The 10126-nt window shown below is 50.9% G+C and overlaps 1 pseudogene; it reads left to right on the top strand.

Moving 5' to 3' along the window:
• The first annotated feature begins 555 nt into the window (after positions 1 to 555).
• Positions 556 to 3370, top strand: Snw1-ps3 (SNW domain containing 1, pseudogene 3; annotated as a pseudogene).
• The last annotated feature ends 6756 nt before the right edge of the window (positions 3371 to 10126 follow it).

A 10126-nucleotide genomic window follows, 5' to 3' on the forward strand; every position in this document is an offset into this window, starting at 1 on the left:
GCTTCACTGTGGTCCAGGATGGCCTGAGATTCACTATGTGACTGGCCTAGGATGACTGGAATTTCTGATCTTTAGGCCTCTACCTCCTTAGTTCTGGGCTTCCACAGCACGCACCACCACAGCAGACTTCAGTCCAGGGCTTTGTCCATGCTATGCGAACCACTAAGCTCCATCCTCAGCTCCGGTTTTAGAATCCTGCGGGTAACTCCAGTCATGGCAGGGGTGAGAAAGTCCCCACTTAGGAGCGTTTAGCATTTGCTAAAGCCATTGCCGGTAGAACATTGAATCCCATTTACCAAACTTATAATAGAACCCCCTTTTGTTTTGGTTTGAGATGGGATCCAGTTTGACCTGTCGGCCTCCTACCTCAGCCTCCTAACTGTTGGGATGACAGGCATTCAACACCACCTGTTTTGACAAGAATAAAATTACAGGACTCAGAGCTGGTCCAGAAAATCCAGACGGCTCTTAGTTGCAGCAGATTAGAAGAGAAACCTGTGGGAGGGAAAAGCACAATTAATGTGGGGTTAAGGCACCTGCCTCCCACCCAGGAGCCCCCAGAAGCATATCCATTTGCCTACATGGTCCTACAGGACCTGCTGCTGCCAACATAGCTCATCCAGGGTTCTGTCAGGAGCCCCTTTTGTGAGGAATGTTAGGTTAGAAGTTGAGTGAGGAACCCTTGCCATCTGCCTGCTGTCCTTTTGAGAACCTTCTGGAGAGGCAATCTCAGTTCCCGCCCACCAGCCTACTTAGCGATCTGTATCACCAGATGAGGTGCACCAAGGTTTGCTCGCTGCTTACCAAAACCTACTGGCAGGATTTGAGACCTGCTGCAAAAATGAGAAGGCTCCAGCTTTGTCCCTAGAAGTGTATGTTTCATTGACTCGAGAATTTGAAGCCAGTACCACCTGGTCTGGCTCTCATTCTGGGGTCAGACTCACCTGGGGTCAGTTCTTCCTTGACTCCTCTCCACGTATTAACATCATCCCCTCCTATCTTTCTAAGCTTGGCTTCCTCTTTAGAACAGGGCTGGCCAGGTGTGCCTTGCAGAGCTGTGGAACGGAGTAGAAGGGAGATGTATTAAGTGCCATCCTTTGCACAGCTTTCACAAATCCTGGTTCATAAAGTGGTACGAAAACTGGGAGATATGAAAGGCCTTGAGCGTACACCCAAGCACTGAGGGGTGAGGGTGAACAGCCTGCCTAGAGCAAGTTTCACGCTCAGCTGGGCAGTAGAGTGTTAGAGTCTGGTGCTGCCTGGGCCTACCGTGACCAGAAGGTTGCCTGGGCGTTGGGCACATTTAAAAACCTACCCAGGTGCCATAGGTGCCATACTGTCACCAGGCTCAGGAAATACTACGTGAGGGAGTGTTTTGAATGTCATCTGAGAGGAAAGGGAAGGACACGATCCTGTATTATAACTGGCTTGTGCTGTTCCCTTTCAACCCTCAGCTCCCCTGGTACTCTCAGTGACCAAAGCCACGTTCATCCTATGTGAAAGGAAGGGAAACAGGTTTGCAAGGGGATCCACAAAGCATTACTGAAAGGAATCCATCCTCCTAGCCCAGGTTCACCGTGATGCATGGAGCCCTAGAGCACACCATCTAAGGAAAACACAGTGTCCCGAGACCGATGCTGTGGCCTGTGGAGGAGGAAGCGGAATGTCAGGACCGACTTGAAGCAGAAGAGCGGGCGAGATCTCAGCGATCACGGCAGACCTCGCTGGTCTCCTCCTGAACATGGCCTCCCCCATTCAAAAACAGGAAAGGCTGGACTCCGAGATTGTTAGAGGATTTTGGAGATCGAAATGCTTTCCCAGAAATCCACGTGGCCCAGTGTCCTCTGGATATGGAAAAAAAAGGTGTCAAGTGCACTGAAGGGAAACTTAAATATAATACATTGCTCGACAAGGGCAGTCCAAAGACAAGGTCATTTACAGCAAATGCACTGACTTGGTTCTGAGGGAAACTATGAATGCAGATGACCCAGACCTGCAAAGGCCCAATGAAGTGATTAAAGCAGCAACAGAAAAGACAAGAGCAGCCTTGGAGAAGTCTGTGTCTCAGAAGGTTGCTGCGACCATGCCAGTTCGTGCAACTGACAAGCTGGCTCCCGCTCACTATATATGCTACGTGGAGGAGCGTTTGATTCTGGAGCCAAACAGAGGGTTATTCGGATGGTAGAAATGCAGAAATACCCAATGGAGCCTCCAAGATTCAAGATTAGTAAGAAAATTCCCCGGGGACCACCTTCTCCTCCTGCACCTGCAATGCCCTCTCCTCCCCCTCAGAAGAAGAAGACCGCAGGAGTGGAAGATCCCGCCCTGGATCTCCAAGTGGAAAATGGGAGACCACTAAGGGGTATAGGAGTCCATTAGGTAAACGGCTGGCTGCTGACGGAGGAGGACCTCAGACTGTCCACATAAACGAAAATGTTGCCAAAGTGGCTGAGGCGCTGTACATTGCGGATCGGAAGGCCCGGGGAGCAGTGGAAATTCGAGCCCAAGTAGAGAGAAAGATGGCTCAAAAAAGAGAAGGAGAGGGGCTGGGGATTTAGCTCAGTGGTAGAGCGCTTACCTAGGAAGCGCAAGGCCCTGGGTTCGGTCCCCAGCTCCGAAAAAAAAGAACCAACAAAAAAAAAAAAAAAAAAAAAAAAAGAAAGAAAAGGCGAACAGGCAGAGAAACTTAGAGAAATGGCCCAGAAAGCCAGAGAGAGGAAACCCCATGTGGAAAAAGAGGACGGAGAGGCCCGTGAAAGGTGTGAAATCTGTCAGGCAGGCGAAAAGAGAGGCAGCAGAGTGGAACCTTTCCGGGGCAGCTCTCGATAAGAGGTCCAAACAAGGACAGAGAAATGAACATCGAGATATCGATGGAGTCATTGCTCTGGCTGTGCCCAATCCTCCAATTTCCAGTGAAGTAGTGAAGTCCAGCATGACCAGAGGCTCTTCACCAAGTCCAAGGGTGTGGACGGTGGGTTTGTAGATGGAGACGATGAAGTTTACAAAGTTTATGATGAGGCCTGGAGAGGTGGGGAAGGTCACCTTTCCATCGGGCCCAGTTAAAGTCTGGACAAGGACATGGAGGGTGATGGCCGTAGAACCCGGATAGAGACCGACAGATTCCTTCCTGACAGAAGTTTCTGGTTCAGACTGTAGACAGAGAGGAACCAGGTCAGTTTCAGGAAGAGCCTTTTGGTTTGGACAAGTTTTTGGAAGAGGCCAAACAGTATGGTGGTTCCAAAAGACTCTGACAGCAGTTGGCCCGGAACATGACATGAAGGGAGAGGCGGAGGGAGGAGTACACGGGCCTCTTGACACTAAAGCTGACACATCCGGCAGAGGACGGCCTGGTCTGGCCGCTGAGAGAAGATGCACCTAACCCTCGAGAGACTCGAGACCCCAGAGTAAGGGGAGGCCTGGCGGGTGGGGGTGGAGGTGGGGGTGGGGGTGGGGGTGGGGCTGGGGGTGGGGGTGGGGGTGGAGGGGGTGGGGGTGGGGGTGGGGGGGTGAGGGTGGGGGTGGGGGTGAGGGTGGGGGGGTGAGGGTGAGGGTGGGGGCGGGGGCGGGGGTGGGGTGGGGCTGGGGGCGGGGGTGGGGCTGGGGGTGGGGTGGGGGTGGGGTGGGGGTGGGGTGGGGGTGGGGGGTGAGGGTGAGGGTGGGGGTGGGGGTGGGGGTGGGGGTGGGGGTGTCCTCCTCTTGGAGACAGGAGAAGAGGAATTGTCAGAGAGATGACCAGAAGGGAGATAACAACTGAACTGTTAAAAAAAAAAAAGATTAAAGATAAAAAAACAAATCTGGGTGACAGATCCCAGCACTCCTTTCTATTCCAGGAGATAGAAGCGTCCAGTATTCTATTTCTGAGCAGTTTTTTTTTTTTTTTTTTTTTTTTTTTTTTTTTGGTAAAGACTGGGTTGTGTTTGTGCTTTTCCAATCTTGCAGCCCTTACAGAAAGCACTGCCCCACACAGAATTGAGACACTTCCTTGCGTGTGACACTAATCCGGGGTGAAATTTCCCGTAAGAACTTCACGAATAACAGCACCCGGAGCGGTGAGTGGGATAAGGTTCACTCACCGGGACTGGGCTAGCAGAGGCGTTTGCCCTGCTGTGCTCTTCTACCGTGCAGTGGGGAAACCAAGGTCTGGCTTAGTGTAGCTCGTTTCACATAAAGACATTTAGAAAAAAAGGGGGGGGAGGCTGGAGAGCTGGCTCAGCGGTTAAGAGCACTGACTGCTCTTCCAGAGGTCCTGAGTTCAAATCCCAGCAACCACATGGTGGCTCACAACCATCTGTAATGAGATCCAGTGGCCTCTTCTGGTGTGACTGAAGACAGTGACAGTGTGCTCATATATAATAAAATAAATCTTTTAAAAAAAGAAAAGAAACACAATGCAAGCTACCAATTGGAACCACACTATATATATATATGTATATGTGTATATATATATATATATATATATATTATGCTGCTTCATAAAAATAAACAAATAAATAAATAAATGAAATGGAATGGAACAATAATTTTAAGTGGTGTGATCAAATGATGTTCTTTACTTAGGCCAATCTCTCCATAACATTACCATTTTAATGTGAGAAATGAGTACACACACATGCTGTTTTGGGTTTTTGAGCCAGGTCTCCCTAAGCAACTTGGGCTGGACTTGAGCTTACCAGCCCTGCCTGGCCTTGAACACATGATCCTTCTATGTAGACCCTAAGTGTTACTTACCATCGCAGACAATATAAAAACTAACAAGCTGGCTTACATTACTTTTTTTTTTTTAAATACCAAATCTTCAAAATCTGGTATGTGTTTTACACAGTGTCACCTCAATTGACAGTAGCGTCAAGGGGCCAGTGGCTATCATATTGAACTAATGTGGAAGCTGAGCTTGTATACGACTGGATAGATCATAAGAAGAGCTGGGAAGGACCCATGAACAGGGGCCAAAGGGTTTCAAGTTAGACCAGTGGCAGCTGGGAGTAACCACAGGTTCTTGAAAATGTCCCGCAGCATGTAAGGGGACACTCCTACCTGAACAGTTTGGAGGCTGCCCACAAGCTAGAAGGAAACATCCCAGAATAATGGAGACCTAAGAACACTCTGGCCTCACCTGGGACTAGAGGTCACTTAAGTAGGGTCTACAGTGTGGATTTCCCTCACGAAGGAGGTGGACAGGCCATCCCAGTTCTGGTTGAAAGAAAGCTGTGGGGACCCCGAGGCTGTTTTATGGTTCTTCTGGCTCCTTGCTCTGAGGCAGTCACACCAGATCCTTCCTCTGCTCCCCACCACTCCCTCGGCCATAAAGGGTAATGAAGCTCATGTTAAAATAGTTACATGAAACCCACTCATTTGAAAGGGCACCTGCTTTAAAGGCCAAATTTCCTGAGCCCAGGTTTATACATTAAGCTACAGAAACCCCTAATTAATTCAGACCCCACTCACTCTGAATTTGGGAGAAATTCTGCCTCTGGCTGGTCTGAAGCCTTTCCTTTCCCACTATCTGTGAAGAAACAGTTTGCTAAGCAAATAAATAGTTCAGGCAGGATCACAGAGGCAGGGCTGGCTCACTTCACTGTTTTCAAGAACTTTAAGAAGTCGCCTGAGCAGTCCTATTCCCAGAAAGTTAATGAGGTCATTACAGCTGCTCCCTACCTTCAAACAGTTCTGTTTCCCAAACTCCCTGTGAACTGATGTGGCCCTTGGAGGAGTGAGTCCCACTGTGTTCGGCTTCGAACAAGGGACTGAACCCATCACCGAGTGAGCGCATCGTAGGTGCTCAGTGTTCGCTGAATGAATGGAAGTTGTCACAAATAAACTCTTCTTTCAGGTGAGAACGCTGAGGTTCAGAGAAGTCATTTGTAAGGCACTGGGTCGGTGTAAAAGGGTTCAGAGCATCCCTAGAGCGGGACCAGCCAGGCTGCCAGTAAGAAGCAATCCAGGGTGTGAGGCCGTGCTTGGGACCCTTCCACTCTGTTTCACTATCACAGTGTTAGCCCAGCAACAATGGCTGGCTGAATTCTTGAGGAGCAACAACACCAAAACCCCTGATTGTTCTTTTATAATAGCCTTTCCCCTGGGTACAGGAATCAGCTCTGAAGCCCCTGGCTGTGACCCTGGCCTCCAGCAATGGGTGGACTTTGGGGTTTCAGGGACAGAGCAGATCAATTGCCGCCTTGCAGGAGAAGAGCTGAAAAAGGAAGGCTACTCCAGACAGATCTGGACCAAGTTGCTCCTGTATCCTCGTTCCCCAGGAAGGATGGGTTTTGTTCTCCAAGCTTTCCCTGGCCTCAGATCGGGGTGGGGTGGGGGGCAAATTTTGTCCGCTGAGTCCTTTTCCCTGATGAGGGGCGGGTGGAAGCGAAGGGAAAGGGGGAAGACAGCCTGCGTGCTCTCTCTGCCCTTTGTTCTGACGGCTCTGCCCGCCTGGAACACCGCACAGGGAAAATTCCCTGACCGTGAGATCTGCAGGCTGCAGGGTCCCGGGGGAGGGCCGGGCCCCAGGCTCTTTGGAGCTGCAGCTGGAAAGAGGGGTTGGGTTTCAAGGAGTGGGGCTGGGGGAAGGCAGCCTGCTTTCCCGGCGGTGAAGGAGCTGGCCCTGGGAGCCAGCGGTGCCGACAGCTTCCTGTCGAGAGCTGGCGGCCCACGTGACCGCTCCCCACTCAGTGGATTAGGGGGTGAAAGGCCCAAGAGGAAGGGAGGGCGGGAGGAAGGGGCGCCCAGGCGCTATCTGCTCCTCTGGGGGAGTGCTTGCAGGGCAGAGCACCAAATCCGCTTTTGCTAAATGAATTCGGCTGGCTGCTTGTCACACGGTCCAGCGAACTGCCTCTGCCTAAAGAGGGAAGGAAGAGAGTCTGGGCACCGACTGGGACTACGGGCCGCTAGTTTAAAGTCCCCTCCTCCCAACCTGGCCACACACATCCCCACAGTGCCTGTCAGGGAGGAAATGTAATAGTCACAGAATTGCTGGTGTTGAGGAGATGGGATCCGGCTGCGACACAGGGAAGACTATGTGGCCGGCTTGAAAGGTTATCTCCGTGTGTAGCTCTGATCTCCTGATCTCCTGACCCCCTGACCTCCCCGACCTCCACCCTACCCCAAACCCTGACAGGTTCCTCCTCTAGGTCAAGTGCACCCGCCCTGACAAGGACATCAGGCCTGATCTTAGAGCCCCTTTCTAGTTCAGGCGTTACTGAGTTCCTACTGTGTGTGGAGCTGGGCACAGAAATATGTCGGATACCGACTAGCCTTAAGGAGGGCGACTTAAGATAAGGGTTGAGCATGGCGGGGTACCCCAGGGTGCAGGCTTGTGGTTCAGAGAGAAATCTAGTGGTTTGGAGGGACAATTGCAGATTCAGCCTGATCGACAGTGCTTCTCTCCTGCTATACGCCTCTTATTTTTCCCATGGCAACGAGGTGCCCAGAACCCCAAAAATCTGTGGAATCAGCTGAGCTCACTCTCCCGTTTGCCACACTCCTATCATTTCTTCTGGATGTCGTGGGGTAGAAGGAACCGAAGAAGCCACACAGCACACACGGTGCTGGCCTTCTCAAAGGAGAACTCACAGCCCCAGGCAAAACTTCTCCTGACCCGAGAACACCTGAACCACCAGCCCTCCCTTAAATGCTGCCTCAGGCTGGAGCAGTGGCAGCCTCCCCTCGGGGGATCTCTAGTATGGCTTCATTTGCCACATAGGTGGTTTTTGTTCCAGGTTCCATCTCTGTTGTTTATACAGCTCAGAGTCCTGTGAAGTTAGAAAAACACACTTTCCTTCCCACTAAAGGTGATAGGAAAAACAGCAGGCCCCCCCTGGGGGGGCAGGGATGGTTGAAGGTGGAGCCTTGTCTGTCACTTCATTTGATGGGCAATGCCCTGTAGCGATAGATCTCTCACCCAGGATCCTGATAGGAGTTCTAACTGGGTGAACTGTGTGTCTAGGAGTTGAGTTGTCCCGGGAGGGGAGGGGCCCTTCAGATCTGAGAGGGAAGCTGCTTAAAAATCAGCTGCCAGTCCTGTCCTGTCCAGTCCCTGCTCCTTCCCACCCCACATCCCCCCATTCCTAGTCTCCTCTTGTCACTCCCTCATCCCCATCCTCCCCATCCTGTGTCTGAGGACTTTGAGGAGACAGAGAAGCAGGTGCTTCTGAAGAACAGTAGCAGAGCAGGCTGGGAAAGGGAGCCTGGGACAGTGGGGTAAAGCTCGCCCTCACCTGAGGAAGACTAAGAACCCAGCCATTCTGCCTCCGGACTTCCTCTTCTCTTCTCTTCTCTTCTCTTCTCTTCTCTTCTCTTCTCTTCTCTTCTCTTCTCTTCTCTCTCTCTCTCTCTCTCTCTCTCTCTCTCTCTCCATCTGTCTTTCTGTCTTCTCTGTCTCTCTGCCTCTCTCTGTGTGTGTATATGTTTGTCTCCCTGTCTCTGTCTCTCTGTCTCTGTCTCTCTGTCCCTCCCTCCTTCCCTCCTTCCCCAAAGTCCACCAAACATCTCTCATTTGCTTCATTTAAGAACTACCCAGGCACCATGACTGAGGTCTGGATGAGGACTCAGATGGCTATCCTTCAAGATCTTCTCTTAAGAATTTACTAAACGCCAGGCATCGAGGCACACAATTTTATTCCCAGCACTTAGGAGGTGGAGGCAAAGACAGGTAGATCTCTGTTAGTTCGAGGCCAACTTTGGTTACATAGTGATTTCCAAGACAGCCAGAACTACACAGTGAGACTCTGGCTTTTTGTTTGTTTGTTTTTGTTTTGTCTTTTGTTTTGTTTTTTAACTGGAGTCTCCTCCAGTCCGTGATGGATACTCTTCCCACCCACTGACCAACAAGCAGTAATAGGTCAAACCACTTCACTTCTCTGCACTCAGTCTCCTTGTTTGTAAAATGTGACAGTAGCAGACAGGTGTGGCTGCCTGCCAGTCCTGAGAGCCCCTACCAGCCTAACACCAGAAGTGCATACTTATGGTACCTAGTAGAGACCAGAAGGCCCATTCACCCAGGCCAGCCTGCAAAGAGGAGTGATCCCTTTGACAGTTCAACTGTTGCAGGTTAAAAATGGGGTGGGGCACAGCATAACAGGGAAGCTCCAGTGGGAAGGAGAATGTTCCCAGGGCTGAATGGAATGAACCTCTGGCCCCTCCTCCCTGCCTTAACTAGTCCAAATAGTCTTGAGCGCTGAAAAATCCCCCGAATGTTTCTAAGCAAAGAATCCCCCAAAGGAGTGGTTCCGTGTCTGGGGTTACAAAGACGTTGTTACTTCAGCAAAGCGCACTACAAGCCATTTACTGCTTTAATTTAATTATTTATGATAACACTTCAGAGTAAAAACTACACTTGTCAAAATAAAGGGGACTTTGTGCTGCAGTGACCCAGATTTTATTGTTGCATTGCCTAATGCCCCGAAACGTGGTAATCGGCACCAGATCTCCCTTCAGCTTGGGCAAACGAGCACCGATGGAGGCCGCCGACACAGGCCTCCCGACCTTCCCGAGGCATTTCAGACTATGGAAGCAAGGCAGTTCAGTTCTGTCCTCGTATCTAGTTGCTCCTCCTCCTCCTCCTCTTCCTCTTCCTCCTCCTCCTCCTCCTCCTTCTCTTCTTCTTCCTCCTCTTCCTCCTCCTCCTCTCTCTTTCTCTCTCTCTTCCTCTCCCTCTCCCTCTTCCCCTTCCCCCTCTTCCCCTTCCCCCTCTTCCCCTCCTCTGGTTTCTACCCTCACTTGACCTTTAGCTGCCATTCCCTGCGTGCTCATGGGTCACTGTCTTGCCTCACACAGCCAACCCTTCATGTTTTCTCCATCTCACCTACCACACTAAGGATTCCTAAATCCATCTGCAGGACAGATTGTCAGATAATCTAAGAACTCATCTGGATGTCTGGGACAGTCTGAGGAACTCCCACTAAGCTTAAATGTCATTGCCCCTCCAGAGCCACCCCACTGTCTCCAGTTTGCCTCCAAGCTCAGCCTTACTCAGCCATGGGGAGGATCAGTGAAAGGGAAGCTGGGTGAATCCTGGGTGGGACTTGGAAGAACAAATTGCTGAGTTATGCAGACACCAGCTCCTAGCCTCACCCAGCCCCAATCCAATTCCTATGGAACATGCTCTTCCTTTAACAGAAAACTGTCTTCTTGG

The sequence above is a fragment of the Rattus norvegicus genome, chromosome 11, assembly GCF_036323735.1.
Source record: "Rattus norvegicus strain BN/NHsdMcwi chromosome 11, GRCr8, whole genome shotgun sequence".
Taxonomy (NCBI): Eukaryota; Metazoa; Chordata; class Mammalia; order Rodentia; family Muridae; genus Rattus; species Rattus norvegicus.